Source organism: Rhinatrema bivittatum, chromosome 10 (assembly GCF_901001135.1).
Source record: "Rhinatrema bivittatum chromosome 10, aRhiBiv1.1, whole genome shotgun sequence".
In the NCBI taxonomy this organism is placed as follows: Eukaryota; Metazoa; Chordata; class Amphibia; order Gymnophiona; family Rhinatrematidae; genus Rhinatrema; species Rhinatrema bivittatum.
In genome coordinates, this window is record NC_042624.1 from 115,224,158 (window position 1) to 115,247,909 (window position 23,752).

The 23,752-nt window shown below is 40.9% G+C and overlaps 1 long non-coding RNA gene across 2 annotated transcripts in view; it reads right to left on the reverse strand.

Annotated features, from left to right (window-relative positions):
• Positions 1 to 16,860: 16,860 nt before the first annotated feature.
• LOC115100180 overlaps positions 16,861 to 23,752 on the reverse strand; it is a 104,179-nt gene continuing 97,287 nt past the window's right edge. The window contains exon 4 of one of the 2 annotated variants that reach the window (XR_003858986.1): positions 16,861 to 17,566. This is a non-coding gene — a long non-coding RNA (uncharacterized LOC115100180). Of the gene's footprint in view, positions 17,567 to 20,727; positions 21,727 to 23,752 lie in introns of those variants that run through there. The other variant, XR_003858987.1, reaches the window with a different exon arrangement.

Sequence of the window (23,752 nt, forward strand, 5' to 3'; positions counted from 1 at the left end):
TTGCCTCAGCAGCAGGACCTCCTGCCTTGCAGAGCGTGTTGCTTGCTGTCTGTGTGCTTTTGTTACCTTGCCTCGTCCTGCCTTGTTGCCCTGTTTGCCCTGCTTGTGCCTTGGGACTAAATTCTTAACCGTTTCGCAATGGGAAGAGCTAAGACTGGTAAGGAGAAGGAGCTAAATGAATAAAGGAACTGGCTTTAACATCTAAAGTCATTTGCTGGAGGTTTGAGGTCACAGATTTATTGAGGATTAACATGTAAATCAATTGAACAGTAACATCAAGAGCTGTAAAGAAAATTTCCATCTATTTCCATCAATTAAAAGTAAAACTGAGTTGGAAACCAGACCAGCTTCCATCATGGTTATTATTATTACTGCTATTTATCTTCCTGAAATCATTAGGGCTCTTTACAATGGACTGAAAGGGGATCTAAGCAACATGTTAAGGCCTAGAAGTTTGTCTCCCCCCTGCTCAGGGACTTCTGGACACTCGGCGCGATCTGCCACCTTTGAGAATCAAGCCCTGAATATGTGAATGGAGATGTGGGCCTTGGGCCCTTCTCCGGGACTTCTCAGCCTGGGGATTACATTTTATTTCATTCTTATGGTAGTACCTGTGGCTCTGGGCAGGTTATCCAAGTTAACACAGGTTTCCCTTATCATCATCTATCTGTGTTTTTCCTATGCCCTTTTGAATTCCATTGCCATTCTTGTCTTCACTACCTCTTCCAGGAGGGCATTCCATGCATCAACCTCCCTTTCTATAAAGAAATATTTCCTGACACTGGAATTTCATATCATGACCTCTAGTTCTAGCTTTCTTTCCATTGGAAGAGTTTTGATTCCTGTGCATTATTAATACTTTTCAGGTATTTAAAAGTCCATATCATATCACCCCCTTCTCTCCTCTTCTCCAGAGTATACATATTTAGGTCTTTCAGTCCAGACCCCACACCATTTTGGTTGCCCTTCTTTGGACTGCTTTCATCCTTCCTCTATCCTTTTTGAGACACGGTCTCTAGAACTGAACACAGTACTCCAGGTAAGGCCTCACCAAAGACCTGTACAGGGGCATTATCACCTCCTTTATTCTGCTGATTATGCCTTTCTTTATGCAACCCAACCTCCCTCTGGCCATAGCCACTGCCCTGTCACAATGCTTCGCCACCTTCAGATCATCACCATGAAGTCTCCTTTCTGGTTGTCCCCCATCACCTAAAGCTCCTTTGGATATCTGCATCCCAGATGCATGACCCTGCACTCCTTGGCATTGAATCTCAGCTGCCGGACCTTTGACAACTACTCAGGTTGTTTTTTTTAATCACTTTTCATTCTCTTTACTTCTTCAGGCATGTCCACTCTGTTGCAGATCTTAGTGACAACCACAAAAAAGACAAATATTTCCTTCTAACTGGCCACAGAACCAGTCCTTGAGTCAATCTACTTACCACGCTTCTCTTCTCAGAGTAACTTCCATTTAGCACTACTTGCTGTTATCCGTCGGTCAACCTATTTCTAATGCATTCCACCACCTTGGGATCCATTCCCAGGCTTTTTATTTTGTTCATGTACTTCCTATGCAGGACTGTATCAAAAGACTTTGCTGAAATCCAGATAAATCACATTAAGTGATTGTTCTTGATATAATTCTCTAGTCTCCCATTTAAAAAAATTCAATCAGATTTGTTTGACATGAGCTTCCTATGGTAAACCCATGCTGCCTTTTATCCTGCAACCCCACTGCATTGCAGATAGTTCACTATCCTTTCTTTCGGAAGTAACTCTATTAATTTCTCCCACCAGCAAGGTAAGGTTAAAAGGCCTGTAGTTTCCAGCCTCTTCTCTGCTACCATTTTTGTGAAGCTGGACCACAACCATCCTTCATCAATCTTGCAGTACTACTCCCGTTTCCAAGGAGCTATTGAACAGGTCCTTCAGCAGACCCACCAGCATCATACTGAGCTCCTTTAGTATCCTGGAATGAATCTCATCAGGTCACATGGCCTTATTCATTTCTAGTTTTGCTAATTCCATCCAAACACTCTCTTCTGTAAGTGCTAGGGTAGCTGCCACACTCCCATCTGTTCTCTTGCCAACCAGCAACAATCCTTCTCCAAGGTCTTCTTTAGTGAACATTGAACTGAAGTGTTTGTTTAATATTTCTGCTTTGTCTCCTTTATAATTCCATCTCTGGCCTTCTTTCCTTCGCTGGTATTTTACCTTTTTGGTGATCCTTTCTTCCATTTGAGCTTTAGCTATCCTGATTTCTTTTCTCATTCTCTTTCACCTTCACCTGATATTCTTCCCTGTGTTTCTCTTTTTGAGTTCCTTTGTACTTTTTGAATTCTGATCTCAGCCACCTCTTTAGAAAACCAGATCAGTTCCTTTTCCTCTTACTTGTATTTACTTTTCTTACAGAAAGATGAGTTGCCTTTATTATAGCTCCTTTTAATTTAGCCCACTGTTATTCCATTTCACCTGCCTTCCCCCAGCCTTCAACCTCCTCCTCCTCCTCCTCCTTTACTTAAATATGCTTGCCATGAGAGTTTTCCCATTAGCCTTTACTATTTCTGAGTCCAGGGATCGATGCTAGGGCATTCCTTTGCTTTAACATTATTAATATATTCTGCATTGGGCCTACTACTAGTCCACCTGCACTCAGCATGGTACAGTATTTATTTATTTATTTAAAAGTTTTTATATACCGCACCGTGGGGTAGTAGTCTATACATCTAGGCGGTTTACATAATAAAACACACACAATACAGTAGCTACCTCTTTGAATTTGGATTGTCCTGGGTCAGGTCTCTAACTGCCCTACCATCTTGTGTGCTGTAACATTTGGATGTTGCCCTAAATCGATTTGTGCTTAATTTATCAAAGTTTTCTATTTGAGTAAGACTCTTGTAAAGTCTTTCAAGTCAGTAATGTGTGATTGTCTTCCGATGAGGATGACGCTCTCCTAATGAATAAGTTAGCTTGTCTGACACTTTATCAGTATTCACTTTAGGGCCACAAATTCCCAAGAAAGTAGCAGAAACATGATATTAAAGCATCATTTTATTTTGCTTAACTTACCCAGTCATATTGAGGAATAGGTAATGATACGAGTCACCGGACCAACAGAAAAGCCTCAGTCAGAGATGATGTTGTACCTGCACAGTTCCCTTCTACAGATATCAGAGTCTAAGAATCCAGTTTTCTACTCCACAGCTACTAGAGCTCTGCAGTGAGAATTACGTGATTGTGGACTTCATAGAAAGAGAGGGTTTATGGACTTGAAAATGTTTTCAACATAACAGTGTTAAATTATGGGGCTCCAGTCAGCTGGGTGCACTTACTGTACACAACCAAAAGTTTATTAAACTGCATTCCTCAGCACACGTACAAAGAAACTTGCTGACATCTGATGCAAACACATGAATGAGAAAATCCAAATATCCTGCAAACAGTCAGCCATCCCTCTCAGATCACTTGCCAGAACATGGAGAGCTGGGATTAAATTCTGGAAAACTCATTTCCAGACTGGCATTGGCTGTATTTTGGTAACTCTGAATGTGACAGCTCTTGTTTAAAGGAAGAACAGCTTCAGAAAAGGAACTCATTTGTGTACAGATGGACTCCACGCTGGGCATGCAGAGGATTCTTGGCTGTTTGACACTCTTAGACTGAAAATCTTCTTTCATCTCGGTGAATGTTTGTGTTGCTGGAAGAGATAAATGCGTGGAACAGTGCAGCCAATCAAGTCATGCAATGCTTGTTTCTCCCTTTCATCTATGTTCATAACTGTGCCAAAGGAAAAAAGAAAGAAAAATAGAGAAGATTTTCCCATTTGATTTTTCTTGGGGAAAAATTTGTGTAATCCTCCTTTGACTTACTTAAAAATCCCCACATTTTTTTGGTTTGCTTAATTTATTATATACTTGTCTTAGCCAGGAGTTCTCGTTATATGACCTGGCCATTGGATCATGCTCTTCAGCCAAAATGCCTTATGTTCTTATGTGCATTCATCTAGTGTCCTCAGGCTACCATCAAAATATGATCCCAGCCAAGTCTATCGTGGACGTGGACAAAACAAAAAATGATTGGAGTAGGGTGCAGGGCAGATGAATCAAGAAAAGACCATTTTCATGGTTAGATCTTTTCGTGAGGGTTTATTTTTTTTTCATCAATGGCTATCCCCTCCTTCACTGAACTTCACCATTCTTTCTTACATCCACTTACTGAGAACAATTTTTAAAGCACTCTAGCTAGATAATAAGGAGTTATCCTGACCAGATTCCCCTGGGTGAAAATTGTGCCCCGTGTTGTGAATAAATATGGTCGCCTAGGGCAATCTTGGGGCTGGTGGAGGTAGACGGAGGGAAATTACACACACAGGGCCTGATTTTCAAAAGAATTTACATGCTTAAAACTGAGTTTTACACGTGTAAATGCACTTTACCTATGTAAGTGGGATTTTGAAAATTGCTAAAAGACATACCATTGAATTGTCCAGAAGAGTTACCCATATTAAGTGCTCTTAACACGGGTAAATGGCTGTTACATTTATGTGCATTAACTCCATTGAAACTTTACCTGTTATATCTGATTTTCAAATCTACATATGGAATGTGTACAAAACAAGAGTGCAATCTAAGGGTGATCATATCTGATGACCTTAAGGTGGCCTGGCCAAATAGATAGACAAGATAACAGCAGAAGCGAGAAGGATGCTTAGGTACATAAGAAGAAGCATAACCAACAGGATAAAAAATAAAGTGATATTGCCTTTGTATAAGTCCGTGGTGAGTCCTCATTTGGAATATTGTGTACAGTTCTGGAGACTGCACCTTCAAGGGGATATAAACCAGATGGAGTCAGTCCAGAGGTGGCTACTAAAATGGTCAACAGTCTTCATCATGAAGCAAATGAGGACAGACTTAAAGATCTAAATATGTGTACCTGGAGGAAGAAGAGAAAATGGAGCAATGACAGAGGCATTTAAATACCTCCAAGGATGAAATATACAGGAGGCAGGTCTCTTTGAACAGAAAGAACAAGGAGACATGGCATGAGGGTGAAAGCAGGTAAAATCAGAGTAATATAAATAAAGGAGAAGGGTTATGGTCTCCCAGTGAAAGGGGTGGAAATGGGGATAGTGACAGAGTTCAAGAACTCTTGGTACAAACACAGAAGATCTCTGAGAGTGAGAAAGGGATTGCAAAGTTAAGTAGGAGATGTGGATGGCCTGACTGGACAGGCCATCGGCTTTTATGTTATACAGTATATAAGTTCCTATGCTTTGCTCCCATTTTGGTGTCTGCAGAAATAGTACATGCAAAGTACACAAGTGTTTTTTCAACCACATTCCTTGAAGGCAATTAGCTACAAGGCTCATAGGTTCAAAAGTTCCCACGTACTTGGTAGCAACACAAACTAGTGAAAATTGCCGTATTATGGACAAAAAGGCACAAGGTAGCTCTTATCAGTGAATTCGTATCTTCTCTGAGATAGTAATGAATCTCAGTTATCTCTGGAGGTGCTAGAACAAGAGTAGGTACATTTATCTTTTGTGGGTTAGGATTCATTCATCAGGCAAGTTGCTCTTGTCCATGCCCTTCTCCTCCACTGTTGACTCCCTGTTTTCCACCATGCTGCACTATATACCTGGAATAGACTTCTTGATGCAGTGTGTCATGCTCCTCTCCTGCTCCATATTTATGTCCAGTATAAAAACTCATCTTTCAGAGGCTGCTTGTAAATCCTAAACTTTTCTCTAGAATATCCACAGACTTGTGTGTCATAATTGTTTGTCTTGACTGGATTGTAAGCTCCATGGAGCAGGAATTCTCTTTTAGATGTATCTGAATCATGTTGCATATGTCTAGTAGTGCCTTAAAACTGATAGTAGTAGTAGGATGGCTTCTTTTTCTTGCCTCCAAGCCTTAGCTCAATGAATAAAATTAAAAATTATGAATTTAAATTCAAATATTTCTCAATATGAAACTCACGTATTAGTGCAACAATTTTTTTTTTGTAAAGTTAGACAAAATAAAGTTCATTGACAGACATTATTTTTGGAGTCTGTTTTCAATTTTATGCTGATGTTGACTTCAGTCCCAATATAGGCATACCCACAAACAGCACTTGTAGGTAGGCTACAATTGGTGCCATGGCAAGAGTGATTTCAGGTTGTAATTTCAGAGTTAAAATCGGTCCAATCCTCCAGAACATTATTGGAACTCTATATTAAAACCATATTAAGAGAAGTATCTATGGATATGGAAAAGGTTCATATGACTTTTAGATATCTGATAAAACTGTGACTTTTAAAGGCGTTTTTAGGTGTCTAATTATCTTGTTGCATTTATCTATTATTAATTTTATTTGACTTTTGATTTTTATTGTATTTTTATTTTAGAAAGTGATTTTACCTGATCTGCTTGAGTTACCCATTTTGTCATTTTTGTAAATTAAATTTTATTCAGTGTATTGATTTTTCTTTGCATTGTATAATATTTGAGCTTGCTTTTGCTATTTTATCTTTATGTTCAATGCCTTGAGCATTTCCTCAGAAAAACAGTTTTCAAATCAAAGGAAAGGAAAAACTAAATACAAATAATGAGAGAAAACTATTTTTAAATGCAACATGTAGTAGTAATATGAAAGGAAATAAAATTCATATATTGAATGTGGATGCCTAAGAAACTGGTACCAGGCACCACAGAGAAGCCAGGAATGCCCCTGGCAATTCATTCAAATCGCTACAATAACATTCGGTCCATAGGGTCTATTTTTAAAGGGTTTAGACAACTAGCTTAGGGAGTGAAATGCCTAAACTATCCCCTTTGAAAATGAACTAGAATGAGCACCTACATTTAGGCTCCTAAAAAGTGGTGGGCAATAGTGCAGGGAAAAAAGGTTGGTCCTGGCACTGATTTTCACAACACTTTGAAATCTGAATCTAGGTGAATGAATTGCAAGCCCTAAATTTAGGTGACCTTTCAGTGGTCTGAACATTTCCTAAATTTCGGAATCTGAAACTTAGGTTCCTAAGTGAAACACTGAAAATTGATTCTACTCTCAACAGGGCTGTACGACATCCACCAACTACAACAAATCTAGCCAACACGTTGGTCTTGGAGGGATGCTGAAACTAGCCGAAGCCCATACAAGGTAACAATAAAATGTTGTTAATGAGAGCACATCAGAGAAGAAAAATGTGTCTGATTAAGAGTGAACTTCCAAGTACACAGATGTGAAAAACTTCAATCACTAGAGTAATGATTCTCTTTATGCTTTCCAACCAGTACAATGATGGACAACAATTATACAAACTAGGTCTGTGTTTGTCTGTCCTTGTACATGGGGGCAAAATAATATTCCAAAGAAGAGATGGCTGGAAGAGAATGGGAATATCTTAGATATGCTCAAAAACCTGAAATATAGGGTTGGTATTTTTTAGGGGTGTGCAGGCCACACATTGTCATTTTGTTTGGTTGGGGAAGGGGCATTCTAGCCAAATTTTGTGTAATTGGGGTGGGCTTTTTTTTTTTGTTTTGTTTCGTAAAATAGTGCACACTATTTTTGAATTGTGCAAGCAATTTTCAGATACAAAGCACTATTCAGAAACAGTACATGCTATTTCCCAAAATGGAAAACCCAAAAATGTTGGGGTTTTTCAGAGGCACCTGTGATTCTTTTCACTTGAAACAAATCAAACCAAAAATGGCCTTTTTCTTTTCAGTCATTATTTGTTTCAATTGAATGAACATCTCCAGTATTTTTGGAGAACTAAGCCTCCCAAGAAAATCCCCATTGCGTTAAGAAGGGAAGCCGTTAGAAGCTGCAGAAGGACAGCGAGCGTCTCCATCAGCAGTTTCATCCAGAGGGATATTCCAGTTTTCTCAGTTACTGCAAAACAATCTGGTGTAAATTCAAAGTTTAGAACGCAAGCAAGGAAGATTGGGCAATGGTCTTACTCTACTCACAAACACACACACACACACATTTTTAAAGATTTACCGTTGTGTTGGATTTATTATACTTGGTAGATTGATTCTCTTCAATAGATTTATATCTGGCTTATGGATGAAAGACTTCCCTTTAGGCATCAAACCTTTAACTTTTATTTATTTAGAACTTCTTTATACCGACATTTATGTAAAAATACATATCACATCGGTTTACTGCGAAACAACTTATTGGAAAAACATTACATAGAACAGGGGTTACATCGAACTGGGACCAAGGATGTTAAATACCAACAGCTAACATATATAATTTAAATAACGTACAAGGGTGAAACAGAACCGATATGACCACTACCTTCTCTGAGGTACTCAGAGTTGCTTCTGTGGCAGGAGGAGGATGAGGATCTAGTATGCAGGGGGGTAGAGATTGCTAATGGTAGATTAACAAGAGGATTTCATCAGGAGGGGAAGCTAATAGTAGGTGTAGCCATTCATTTTACAGTGTAGCCATTCATTAGCAAAGAAACAAGCTCACTGAATACAATTGCTATATTCTAAATACCGAGACCATGATACAAGCTATAAAGCCATATACTGTGCCTACTAGGAGATAATAGCATGATATAATTGTAATATCAAATTAAACTATATTGTACATATGTTCCATGACTCATGTACACAGATTATTTAGATACTCTGTATGCTTGTAAAACATGTATTTGGTTTTGCATGAAGCAGTGTGTATATATAGAGATCAAAAATGTTTGTTTTATTTGCATCAATCATTTTAATGTAAATAAAACAAATGCTGACTGAAATTAAAATCCTGTTTCATGTGACTAACATGGCTAACTGTAGATTTCTAAGAGAACAAATGGAATGAATCCTTGTAAATTGTGCACTGAAAATGATTAATGTATTTATATTCTAGTGCCAGAAATGATTAATCAGGTAAAATTATGTAAAATAAAAAGATATTTTTATGGATGGCCTTCTTCTTGCAGATGGAAGTAATATGGCTACATTGGCTGGTGTTTTTATCTTGAAAGAAAAACCTATCCTGTGCATTTCACTCCTGCACATATTACCCTTCTATGTCCTGTCCCCACCAATGCCAAAAACCTCTGTTTCTTTATTCATTATTCACCATGATGGCTTTCATTGGCCTGGATTTAACTATAATAAGTATAATAATGTTTATTTCAATCACTATCAAAACAAGAACTATTTTAAATCTGAATGAATGTTTTCTTAGACATACATTCCATTGGTTCAGATATCAAAAGAAACTCTGAAATTAACTTTATTCAATCCTAAACGAGTTCATTTGTAAAACAGCATTACTCTCCTGTGTATTCTCTGAAAATATCAGTTTGTCTAGTTCCTGCTATGTACTTTTCTGCTCTTGCTCATACGTGTGGTTTTGCTTTTCTTTCTGGTTTTAACCATATTATGCAGAGATCCATAATGATTAGGAATCTCATCATGCGACGAGAATGACCTAATCCTAAAAGTATATGTACAACTTCAGGCATGGAATAGTTAGGATGATGTTTCTGTCTTCCATCCCTGGAAGTACTTTGAGCTCTGCTGGGCCCTATCAGAGCACAGATGCTTAGTTAGTCTCCCTCTAGTAGCTCACGAAACCAGTCAAAAATAGAGAAGAACATAATTCCGCTTAATAACGGCAGTGCTTTTAATATTTATTATAATAATATTTACAACTCTGCGAATGGCAGAATGAATTATGAAATTTGGGAAATACATTGCATCAGATTCTTTTTTTTTGGTTACGGCGCATCAATACTATGCCGGTAACTTTAAAACGAGCACGCAGGTGCCCTTATATGGGCGCATGCAAGTGCACATATGCAGGGATTTTAAATTGTGCATGCAATTGTGTAAGTAGGATTTAAATTACACCAAGTGCCCTTATGTGTGCTCCTAATTTTAAGCGGTTACAAGAGCAAACGTAGCTCGTGTATCTTCCTTAGGGCTTTTTCAGCTCTAACGCGCACACGTAAGCAGATTTTAAAAGATGTACGTGTGAAGGACAATCCCAGTTTAACCAATTAGTTTACCAGTTTGCCCTGTCTATCTCGAGGTCATCCTGACCCCTCTGGTTCTTCAGCCTGCACTCCCCCCAGTTTACCCAGTCCCCTCACCCAGTCGTTTTAGGCATAAAAAGATATTTCTACCTCATCAAGAGCAGAGGTAAATATAAACAGCTGTGCACTGCAGCTGCTGGATTTAAAATATGGATTTACGTGTGTAATGTCGGCTCCACCCTGGAACACCCCCCTTACATGCCCTGACTCCGCCCCTTTCCCCCCACACATTTGGTTGCACATAATTGGGCTGTGTTAAAATACGAGTCGCTCGCGCTTGGCCCAGAAACTTGTGTATACAGACTTTTTAATGCAAGAAACTTTTTTTTTTTTTTATATTTCGTTTTTATTGACGTCAGCAGAAGCAACAACATAAAACTCACCCCTTAATATTCAATTCTTAATGGTGCCTAATTCCTTAAAATATCAGTAGCTATACTTTTCAGTTGACTAGTAGCCATTTTATATAGTCCTATCATTAGAAAGGTTGCATATGTTTGCATGAAGACAATTTCTCTTTCACTCTCTGCTGATGTGTCAGGAAATTTCCATTGCTACATAATTTTTTGCTTTCTCTTGCATTTGTCTCTGTGGGAGTTCATCTTTTATAGTTTTATTTAGTACTATTATTATAATAGTTTGTGAAAAATGAGTAACACATGTTGGCTCCTTCAGTGATCATGATCTATAATCGGTGCACACTTTATAAGTAATTACAAGTGTTAGTGGTGGGTTTTTTTGTATTTTTGTCAGGTTTCAGATGGAAAGTTTCCAGTTTTTGCTGCTCTGCTTTTTACCACAAATTTAAAAAAAGAAATCTCAAAGAGGCTATTTGGGAATAATATGAAAGGCAATGCCAATGAAATTATATTTTTATGAACTACACAAGTATCCAATTTTTTAATATAGTTATGACAAGTACCCAGTGTCATGTTATGTATTGAGTAATGCAATTCAGATGGCAACTGGTGTATAGCTGAAACTGATCCAGAAATAGTTGTTGTTATGGAAGATGATTCAAGGAAGACATTGGTTTCCTCTGGAATGTATTTTCATTGTGCTAAAAGCTACAGAAGTAAATATGATTAAATTAGCACAATTGTAAACCTTTCAGATTCGGATGGGCAAGTTGATTCAGGTTTTCTTTGAGCCATCTCTAAATCTAATAGCCAGACAGGAGGAGGTTAGTAGGATAAGGGAGTGAAGGAAAGAGGGTTCAATAGAGTGCACATTTTTTTTTTTTAAATAGTTATATCCCACTCTTTTCCTGAAGCATAACAGCTTACAATCAATTTAATAAAATACAATATCAGAATCTGCTAAAACACAATAAAAATCAATGAATCTACATTAACAAATATGTAAATAAATTCACAAACAATAACCACCTCATCATTCATCCAATACCCTAATCCCAACTCCCCTCTCTCACTAAAAGGTGAATTTTAAAAGCCCACTGCGCGCTGAAATCAGGGGATGTGTGAAGATATAGGGCTCGCACGTGCCGACCTTGTTTTAAAAAGCGCCCATATACACCTGTAAATGCCGCAGTACGCACATTTCAAAAGTTTCCAAAAAGGGGCAGGGCATGGGTGTGGTCTGGGTGGGGAGGGGTTTCGGGGCCTGGCCAAGTAATGTGTGCAGAAAGACTTACGCACCCCGGTGTGTGCTCAGCTCCTCTGCCCCGTAACGTAAAATAAAAGGATGGAGCCATTTCTGAGGGCTTTAAAAGGCCTGGGGTAACTGAGGGGAGTGCAGGCTATCAAACCTGGGGGGGGGGGGGGTTGGAGGACCTAGCTGTTAACTGGGTGAATTGGCGGACAAACTGGTAAACTGGGAATGGCGCACACTAGTTTGAAAGTTACCGTCCCTGAGGGTCATTTTAAAACTTGTGCAAACACACACACATACATAAGTATATGGACGCACATGCACATGTATTTTATATTTTCACACAAATGCATGCACATTATATAAAATATATGTAAGTCTATCCAACAACATGTTTGCATATCACAAAATATGTGGCATTTATTTTAAGCATGCCCACATAAATGTTGAGTTATCCGGCCAAGTTGTGACAAATATCCAGCTAAGTTAGTGCCACTGTGGCAACTTATCCAACAAATAGACTAGTTAAGACTTATCCGGCTATCTTTCATAGCCGAATAAGTAAAAGAAAAGAGCTCATAGATGGATAAATAAGACTGATGGATAACTAGTGTTTGAAAACTTATCTGGCTATTTTAGCTTATCCAACTATGAAGCACTTTTTAAGACTTATCCAGCTAAGTCAAAAATTGTCTGGATAAGTGGCAGACATCTGCTATGTATTGCAATCCTAATTTTAATCATTTACACGAGGAAATGTAATTTGCATATTTTCCTTAACACTTGTTGACTTTTACGTATATAAATCATCCAATTTTATAACGTGTGCACGGAAAGGAAATGATCAGTTTTACCAATTAATCCACCAGTTTGCCCAGTCTGTCTCATCAAGACCTCCCTGGTTCTTCAGCCTGCACTCCCCCAGTTTACCCAGACCCCTTCTTTTCACTACTGGGCTATAAAGAGTTTTATTCTGACTTATAGCAGATAATTAGCAGCTGTAAATATGCGCAGGTAATAGTCAAACATAGGCCGCTTTCACTGCTTATAAAATAGCAACTTATACGTGTAAACGTTAGCCTTGCCCAGGAACTCCCCGCCCCTTTTTTTTACACGAGCACATTTCTTCGTGCACCAGTAATGGCGCGTGCAGGTGTGAGCTTTATAAAATAGCACTTCTGCAAATATGTGCTATTTGCATGCACATCTGTTTTGTTTTTTTAATTCACCTTTAAGAGGTTGGAGCATTTGTGTTGCAATTGACTGCTTCAATGGCTCACATGAAATCCAAGCCAGCCTAATATGACTCCCCAAAATCTAAACCAATGCTGAGCGAGATTTGTTTGCAATTTTTGACCCAGGTCCTTAAACTGGGTGAAAGTATATAGCTTTGAATTGAATACCTGTTGGGTCCATTTCATTACAATTAGGTATTAACATGGCGATGTAGTAAATTAGTAAAAAAAAAAAAAGGCGGAAAAAGACAAAATGACGCCTATCCAGTCTTCCCATTTATTCTGTCCGCACAACTAAGAATACATCCACATAGCAGCCACAGAGTACGACTACATGAGATATATCTTCTACATGCCATCTTTCCCATGTGGAACCACCAAATTCTGCAACAATCCAAACAGCCAGCAATACCTGCATGATGGCTGCCAGCCTCCCAGACAAACCTGGCTTACATGAGCACCTGTGATTCCACTATTTCTTCTAGTTACCTCTGTACGTGCAGCCTGCCAGACAAATCCATCTGTTATTATGATTCTACCCTCACGGTCTGATCCACATAGCTACTACTATCGGGGAGCCTCCTAGGTTTCCTGCGCAGCCTGCCAAAGTGGAGACGGATCCAGCTATGTGATCGACTCCCCTACATTAACTATCAAAGGAAGAAGCAGCCAAAGTAATTGGACATTTTTGCATTTAACAGTGGTCAAAGTCTTGATCCTTGAATTTTGTGTGGCCACATGTAAGGCATAAGTGTCCTTTGACATAGCAACATTCGATATGTAAATGCCGTAAGACAGTGAAAAGACATACGGGCCGATATAGTAAAGTCCGCGGGAGAGCAGGCGAATGCCTGCTCTCCTGTGCGCGCGATTCAGTATGCAAATTAGGCCCATCGGTAAAAACAGGTAAAAGGAGGCGCTAGGGACACTAGCACGTCCCTAGCGCCTCCTGTTGGACCGGAGCGGCAGCTGTCAGCGGGTTTGACAGCCGACGCTCAATTTTGCCAGCATCAGTTTTCGAGCCCGCTGACAGCCACGAGTTCGGAAACCGGACGCCAGCAAAATTGAGCGTCTGGTTTTCGACCCGCGAGCCGCAGGCCGACTTCAATTTTTTTTATTTTTTTTTTACTTTTGGTAACTTTCAGGATTTCCAACTTAATATCGCCATGATATTAAGTCGGAGGGTGCACAGAAAAGCACTTTCCCGGTGCCCGAATATATTAGCGCCTACTTTGGGCAGGTTTTAATTTCTGAAAGTAAAATGTGCGGCTTGGCTGCACATTTTCCTTTCTGAATCGCGCAGGAATAACTAATAGGGCCATCAACATGCATTTGCGTGTTGCGGGCGCTATTAGGTTCGGGGGGGTTGGACGTGCGTTTTCGACCCCTTACTGAATAAGGGGTAACGCTAGCGCGTCGAAAACGCGCATCCAATCGAGGGTTAACAGTGCGCTCCATTGGAGTGCACTGTACAGTATCGGCCCGATAGTTGGGCAGAAGGACTGCTTAGACCTCAAGAAATATTCCTGCCTGTCTCTTATAGGCTTAACTCTGAAAAACATGAGCTGACGTTCCTGAAAAACGTGATTCAGCCTGTGTTCTACTGTGTGGTCACACAGTGAATGGACAATGATCGATGGGGCTCGAGCATTACACTTTTCAAAATATCAACTTGCCTACTTCTGGCCTTTTTTCTTCCCTCTTTAGATTTCATTTCTGTCTACTACTCGCTTCTTTTAGGGGAAAAGTGACTTTATTTCTTTTATTTTTGCTTCCATTGAATTGGTGGCCGAATAGATCTTGTTATGACTTCCTCCCAGCCATTTATAAATACTTCCTCCCATGAAGTTACTCCTGCCATTCTCAGTAGCCAGAGACTAAGCACAGTGATGACACAGTCCTGCGGAACAAAATGTTTATTGTAAGCTTGTTATGAAAGTCTGGCACTGTTCTAAGTATACAGGATGCAGCCAAGTTTCCCTTGTCTGGTACTGGCTGACGTTCACCTTATAATGCACACCATTGTAGGTAACAGCACCTAGCACACACACACACCAGTTTCGTAATATCGAAAAAGTCTCATTCTCAGGCCTTCTTTACGGAGGCATCATTAAGAACATAAGAAGTGCCCATGCCGGGTCAGAGCAAGGGTCCATTGAGCCCGGCATTCTGTCTCCAGAGGTGGCCTGTCCAGGTCACAAGTACCCATCAGATCCCCAATAGTTGAGCTCTTACTTGTTTCTCACTCCCAGGAATAAGCTCTGGCTTTCCCAAGTGTACATGGCTAATAACTGTTTATAGACTTTTCCTACAGGAACTTGTCCGATCCTCTTTTGAATCCCGCTGTGTTAGTTGCCTTGACCACGCCCTCTTGCAGCAGATTCCATAGCTTGATTGTGCGCCAAGTGAAAAAAAAAGCTTCCTACAATTTGTTTAAAATCTGCCGTTTGCTAGTTTCATGGAGAGTCCTTTAGTCCTAGGGTTGTTTGAAAGGGTAAATAATCATTCCCTACATACGCGTTCCAAGCTAATCTGTTTAGCCTTTCTCCATAAAGGAGCTTTTCCACCCCTCTTATCATGTTTTTCTCCTTTCTCTGTACCTTTTGAGATGGGGCGACCAGAACTGCACACATAATACAACAATAAGGAATAACATAAACGAGATATATACAAAGTTTCTCATATTCCTTGTACGATATAATTTTCTTTTCTTTTTTTTATCAGATCACGTGAAACATAATTTTCCTTTTGGGTGCAAGGGGCTTACAAAGTTACAATCACTAGATTATTGCATTCAAATTCTGGATGGGTTAAGGCATGGGAAGCTTGCATTTCCAATGGCAATACGATAGGGAAAGGGTATGCCACGGAGTATGCAGCATGGCAAAGAAGTAGGGATAAAATGGTGTCAGATCAATAATTTGTTTGAGCGGGCGCGGTGGCAGGAGTACAAGGTAAGTGCAGTGCAGTTCTTCCCTGACAAGTGAACACCACCACACCATCCTGCAGCTCTTTCTCTCCGTCTCTCAACTCCTCACCTCATCCACTGCAGTCCTCTTCTCCCCCCCCCCCACCCATTCACCCCACTCACTCTCTCCTCCCACTCTCCTTTCTCCTCTCCCACTCACTCACTCCTCCCTCCCCTGTTCCACTACTCACCCTCATAATCTCTTTTGCCTTCGCCATCAACTCATTCTTCTCTCTCCCACAGTCCCCAGGACTTTCATTCTTCTGTTGTACTCAGCACCACTTCCCGTTATTGTGCTCTCTGTCGTCCCGTTCCCCCCCCCCCCCCCCAGCCAGACGGGGGGCAAAGATCTAACCTCCTCCCACCACGCAGTGGCTGTCTTTGACCCTCTTGGCCATATTGGGAGGCAGGGTGGGATGGGACAGCATTTGTCTTTAGCTGATAGGGTCTGGGGGCTCCACCAGCCCCACTGCTTCTCACGTTGATCTTCAATTAGCAGAGCCTAGGGAAATCCTTCCAGCCCTGCTGCTTCTCCTCTTACTCTTTGGATGCCAAGGGCTGGGCAACTGCCTTGGACAACCCCCCCGCTCCAGCCTCTGGCTTGGCTCTGTTTTTCTTCGGTTGGCAGGCTCTGTGGGATCCACAGGTCGCCTCCTCCCGCCCTTCTCCCATTTGTGTTGCTTTCACACGTCCGGACACAAAAACGTAACTGCATAACTTTCCACCCGTGCACGGGATGGAACATCTGCATGGGTAGCAAATCATTAAGTGAATGAGGTGCTTACTGCAAAGGATTGTGTCCCAAAACCTTAGCACAGTGCAGAATGGGAAGAGAAGCATTTCACATAATCACACTGCAGTCCTCGTTTAATTCTTGGGCTGTTTCTGGCCATAAGATGATATTTTTTCCTGAGGAGGTTTATTATGACTTCCCTTGCATATACAACTTGAGACATACGAAATAATGTAATTGCTACGAAGATGTCCAAACTGCAAATTACATTTAAGCTCAGATGAGTATGCACTGCAGATCTAAGCTGAAAGCAGCTACCTCTGTAGCAGCAGTGATAGATGGAGTCTGACACTTTTGATTATTTGAAAATGAACCAGATTTTTCCTTCTGGTTGGGAGATGCAGTAATGACTTATCCAGTTTCAGTAATACCGCCCTTTCAATTTATTGCATATTTTGAGTTAAGCCATGGATTAATGATAATAAAGATGTGCAAAACCATGGCTCACACCCTAAATAGTCGTTCTTGTGGTTTTTGATGGCAGAACTCCTGTGTGTTGCAATTTGAAAACAATTACAGGGCTCATATTCAGAAGGTTGCTTTAGGGTAAGAAACAGATGAGTCACCAGCATTATGAAAGAAATCAATAGGGATGTGTAGTCATTCCATTCGTTTCATTTGCTATGCACATAGAACATGTGTATGCTTTTCAGAAGCATATGCATCCATAAACAGACATTTTGAAAATTAGCCCGAGGGTTGTATGTGAAGCACCCGGGGAGCGGATTGGGCTTCTATATATACCGAAGTCAGGCCTATCAAACCTGAAAGTAGTTGGGTGCCCTGGATAAGGTGGGATGTAGAGGAGAAGTCCAGATGCTGGGGGCAGTCAACAGGCACGGGATTCAGCAGGGGGACCTGGATCACGTGGTCATCAGCACGTTGCGGCAAAAGTGGACCTGAAATCCAAACAAGTAAATATACTAATCCAACAAACATACATTTCCATTGTCCGTCCCCTCAGCCTTTAATGCCCAGCGCATACAAAGGGAAGTGACCCGGGTAATTTCCCTTCAAAAATTGCCTGCAATGTACACATGATAAAAGTACCAGCATACATTGCAAACAGCGCAGGTCACAAGTTATTCAAAATTGCATCTCTGTTACATTGTAAGAAAGCAATAATGGCAGAAAAAGATCAAATGGTCCATCCAGCCTGCCCAGTAAGTTTCGTATGGTAGTAACTGCTGCCCCATGCAGGTTACCCCCCGCAAGCCTTACATTAAGGGTAGTAATATTTACAATCAAAATCTTGCTGCTGTCAAACCCATAACAAAATCACTGCTAATAATATTTTTATGGGGTGAGCAGCCTTCTTGATAATTCAGACAATGCTGCTTAAACATGCTTTGCTATTGGACTTGGACACAGAAGCAGTCCTCTGCTTTATCCCTAATGTCTGTGTATCAGTATCCCTGGACCAGGGGCCCGGCCTTGGCAGTCATCTGAATCCAGTTCCCCCTTTTTCCCCTTCCTACCCCTCTGCCCTCCCCCCACCGTCAAAGCAAAGCGCAATGCTGCAGATGCATCAAAAGAATCAAGGCTAATTGGTTAAGGATGATAATCCAAATGCCGTCTGCTAAGGGTGGTAACTGCCGCTCCATGCAGGTTACCCTCATGCACCCTTTTCTGCAATTCCAGCCTTTAGGGATCCCCAGGGTTTGTCCCATGCCTTTCTCAATCCGTTTACCGTTTTTGTCCTCGCCACCTTTTCCAGAAGGGGCATTCCCGAAGAGAATCGGTCAAACTGTGTAAGTGAGGAGGAAGGCGTTAACAGATCTGCAAGAGCATATCCTTCACTTCTTCGTTTGTACATACACAACAAACCGTTTGTAATGAAGATGGCATATTTTTGCGGGGTGGGAACTTGGCTGGAAGTCTTAATGTAGGCCTCAGAACTGCTTCAAACCTTTACCGGCAGGTGTGCCAAGCAAAGCTTTCCAAGTGAACCTGCGACTGCCAAAAAGGAGGCATCAGTCAGAAAATACTACTTCCTGTGCAGGAAGTGAAAACGAATTATTCTGCTGTTCATTACCGTTAAAAAGGTTCATCCAAGCCAAGAACTTCTCAAATATACATTCAAATATTCTAGAGGCTTTTCTCCCCCCCCCCCCCCTTGCTGCATTGTGATCCTTTGTTTTTCAATGTTGAAAGAAAACCCTTAAAAGAAATAAATAAAAAGCAGATTTTAATGTTTAGAAATTCATACGATTTACCTTGTGAGTGCTGACAGAACTGCACTTGGATAAAAATGTTTTCTGCTTTAGTTCAAAATTCCTGCCATTCTAAAGAGAAAACATATTTCCTTTTGTCTTCCAAACCGATGATGTCAACAAGAAAAACTCTTCCCATCGAACGCCTTCTGTATAAATGTGTGCATGCTTTAAAATCTAGACACACTATATCTTTTCTGCTTTGAATGCCATGAGGCCTGTTTGGATGTTTAAAAATAATTTAACTGGTCTTATTCAGTAAGGAATTTTTCCCTAGGCGTGGAATGGAGAAAACGTAGGGCTCTATATCTCTTATCATACAAAAATAACAACAGCAAAAAAATGTCCCCATTTAACACACACAAAGGGTTTGTCTGGGAAACTCTACAAGTCCCAAGTTTTAAATTTCTCACCTTGCTAAGCAGATAAAATGTCCTTGTCTAAGTCATTAGCTGGCTAATATTTAACCAGATAAAGAGAGGCAGGGTGGGGCTGGTTCCAGGGAGAGGCTAAAATTTGCTTGGCCAGTGCCGATATTTAGCACCAGCCAGAGAAATTTAGTTAAGTAAGGGGGGGGGGGTCATTTATTATGCCACAATGTTTTATCATGGGAGGTGCTGTTTTATCACCACTTTTGCTTCTGCTGACCGGCCTGCTCCTCCTGCACTGCCTTGCTGTTGGTTGCATTGTGGTGTTTCGGCTCCAAAAATCGAAAACATTATTTAAAAAAAAAAGAAAAATCTTCCCTACTGCTGCCCTTTTCTGGATGCCTTGGGATCCGGGCACTACTGTTGCTGCTGCTGCTGCCGCCTCTCTGCATTCTGTGTATTGGGGGTACAGTTGCCACTCTTCTTGCTGCCTTACCCCTTACTCTGTGCCTTGCGGTGTTCATTCTGCTGAGCCACCTCACGGTGCCTTGGCCTGTTGAGGTCACTCTTCTTGCTTCCTCACTCTGCACTTTCTGCCTTGGGAGTTTTGATGCCATTCTTCTTGCTGCCTTTCCCTTACTCTTTGCCTTGGGGTGTTCATCACATGGTTTGTGATGCTTTGCCCTCTCGCTGTGCCTTGGAGTCTTTAGGCCATGGTTCATGAAGCTTTGCCCCTCTCTCGTGCCTTGTGGTGCTCTTGTCTCTGCTGCTCAGACACCCCTGCAAATTTTGCCATCTTTGGTGGAAAACCCTAATGTTAGAGTCACAAATAGGATGCATTGCCTCTCCCATAGGAGCTGATGCAATACCATGCGCTGCAGCCAGTGCACGGCTTAACATGCGATTGGACGGTGTTTTGGACGTGCGTCCATAGCTCTCAATGCAATACAGGGATTAGCGTGTCCAAAACATGTCAAACCACCGCGTAGCTAATAGCACTCATCACATGTAAACTCCATGTAGATGAGTGCTATTAGCAAATACCAGTGATGCAAAAAATGTCTCTTGTGGCCAATGTGCCCATTGCAACATGACAAATTTTAAAGCTATGCCGCACTCAAAGGCTCATTGTTTAAAACAAAAAATCATGCTTTCTTTGATTCCTTCTATTAGTATTGTCATGATACTAACTAGGAGGAACCACAGAAAGCAAATACAGGGGAAAAAAAAAGTTCTGGGGGCCCAATATACATGTGAAAGATAACCGGTCCAGGCCATGCATCTTGTGCATGTATACTGTGCCAGTAGCAGGAGAAAATGGAGGCTCGTATTGAGCGTCCCTTTTCCCAACCCGCACTGACAGCCACCTCTCCTGTGCACCCGATTCTAAGGAGGTGCTAGTGAGACCCTTCATTTAAATATTGCATTGCAGGCCCAGGAGAGGTGGCAGGTCACACATTAGGATTTTATGCACCAATATTGCATCAGCTCCCCTAGTTTTTATTGGAAACCAAATAAACAACATAATGAAATAAATGACAGAGCTTGTGAAACCATGTACAAAATGTTACAAAATAGTAAATAAAAGAAAATAAAATGACAGAAAATAAAAGCTTTATTTTCCAAGTATACCCCCATTAACCATTTTTTTTAGTGTTTAACACATATTAATGTTAATAATGTTAATTCACTCTACTACTTCGGCTCCTTAACATAGTTTTAGGACCTACACGTAGGGCTGCTGGCATGCAGCTTTCCAGGTAGGACGAGTTACTTCTCATTTCACCCCCACTGTTCCACAGACTTCTGGGGGGCAATTTTTATCCTGTCCGCAGGGCTTGCAGGCCGGGCCTGCAAGTTATATTTCAAAGGCGAGCAGCGGGGTGAATGTGGGTACTTTGTACCAGCATGCCCTGCACCTGCTTTGAAGCAGATGCAAAGTGCACATGGGGATTTTAAAAATGAAATCCCTGCACATGCCTTCAGTTCCCAATCTAACCTAGCCCCCCCCCCACGTGGAGGAGACAGGAAAGTTTTCAAACAGAAAATGATTTTTACAAAGGTAAAGACCTGCTTACTCATGTAAAAAGTTTTGAAAATTACCCCCATAGCTCCAGTTTTTGAAAAGGCAGAAATACAAGTTCATAGATGCACTGGGATTAAAACCAGGAGCGGCTCGAGCTGTGTCCAGTTGGTAACCTTTGTTATAAGTGAGATAAATGGTAAGCCCTTGATGCACCTTGCATCGCAAGCTCATTAGGAGAAGTGCCAGGAAATCTTCTTTTCTTGAAACTGGCCAACCTCCGTGAGCATAGGATTATTGATAATTGCTGGTAAATCACATGTTGTGCAGGAAGTCCAATTAAGAACAATATCTTTTAATCTGTGTGATGGCTGACTGGCCGACGACAATGCTGAAGAAATTCTGCTTGGATGGCAAGACTGTGGCCAACTGCATACTTGGCATGCATCCTGCTTCTGAATGACAAATTTGAAACAGAATAGCAATCATCAATACCTTAAAAAGTCATCTAATAATATGAACTACCCACGAGCAGCAGCTTCTTTATATAATGGTCCCCACAAACACATTTGGAATCAGTTCTAAATATATTCAAAAACCATTAAAGACCATTCACTAATACTAGAGGTTGACTTTAGTTTACTTTTCCTTTCAGTATCATTATTTATCTAAGGGAAAACTGGACTTTTTACAGCTGGCAGGACCTTTCTTTGGATCATCAAATGAATCAGTTCAAAGACGGTGCTATACTTGAGCTATCCAAATTACAGATGTGATCATGAAAGGCCGCAGTGTCATCCCTGGCTGATTTTTATGGTGGTCAGTGACATGGTCATGGCCGACACGCGGCTACCTAGCTTTATTCCGTTGGACTTGTACTATTCTGAATTATTGGACAGCAGGGAGGGTATGGGTGATAGTCAAGCGGGTTTCTGTCCAGGCTGTGGTACTGAAACTACATTAATTGCAGTTTTGGATGACACTTTGGCCCTTCTTGATAGAAAGGAATGGCTGTTGCTGGTCTTATTGAATCTTTCAAATGGTTTTTGACCTGGTTGACCACTCCTGCCTTTTTACCTCTTGCCCATTGCTTGGGTTGGAAGGGGGAGTAATCGCCTGGATATTTTTCTTCCTTTCATTATGTTTTGGAGGTATAATATCTGCTGCTAGAGAGATGGTCTATGGTATCTGTGCTCATCTCTGTCTCCACTTCTTTTCAATATCTATTCACATCCTCTGGGCAGATTTATTTGGTCATTTGGGTTTATTACCCATATTTATGCTTCTGGCATCTAGTTTGTTGTTCTTCTAGATAAAGATCCTGAGGCTGCCATTTCGTACTTGAATAAACGCTTAATTGAAATAGTAGTATGGCTTATTGAAAATAAACTGGCTTTAAATCCTAGTAAAAGTGAAATTTTGTACATTGGATCTTGGATGTTGCTAGTTTGCAGATGCTTCCAGTAATTGATAGGGTGACAATTACAACTATATCTGAAATAAAATCTTTGGGAGTTAAACTCAAATCATCATTAAACTTTGAGCTGCAGGTAGCTTATATGGGAAAAAATGCCTACTTGAAACTGAAGCTGGTGACGTAGGTGCATTAAAAACTATAGTTTATGCTTTGGTCATCTCAAGTATTTATTTATGTATTTATTTGAACAAGCTTGTATACTGCCTCTTCCACATCATAGTTCATGAGGATTACATTAAATATACGTGCATAAATAATACATAAAACTAGAAAATCAAACTCCATCGAAAACAACTAAATAATATAAATCAAAATAAAACTAACTAAAAGCTTTGTTAAAATACAACGCCTTTACCTTCTTTCTAAAGCTTTTCATATCTCGTTCCTCTCTCAAGTCCACTGGTAACGTATTCCACAAGGTGGGAACAACGAAAAGGAAAGCTCGCCCTCATGTCCACTGTAACCTATACTTACTCAATGGAGGAATAGCTAGAAATTTCCTTCCAGAAGACCGTAATGTACATGCAGGCTCATCCTATTCTAAGCTGTGCCCCACTGCACATCGGTCCTCTGAAAACATTAAAAATCATTTAGGACCTATCACCAGCAACCTAAATTTCAACCTCCATTGTATTGGTAACTAATGAAGATTAAACAGCATTGGAGAAATGGGATCACGGGGGCCACTACCACGAATCAACCTCGCAGCTGCATGCTAGATGAACTGCAGCACGAGGCATAACTTATTGGGAAGCCCAATCAACAAACTACTACAATAGTGCAGATGCTTCAACACCTCTGTCTGCAGTACAATCCTCAACATATCTTCTGAGAGGAAGACATTCAGAGGGAGACTGGAAATGCAGTAAAGGAAAGAGTGGACATCCCACAAAGAAGTGTCAGCCAGAGCACTACCCCTGTCGGCCTCCACTTCCACTCCCTGGCCACGGCAGAATGTTCTCTCTTGAAACATGACAGTTGGCAGAGGAGAATTCCCCCCCCCC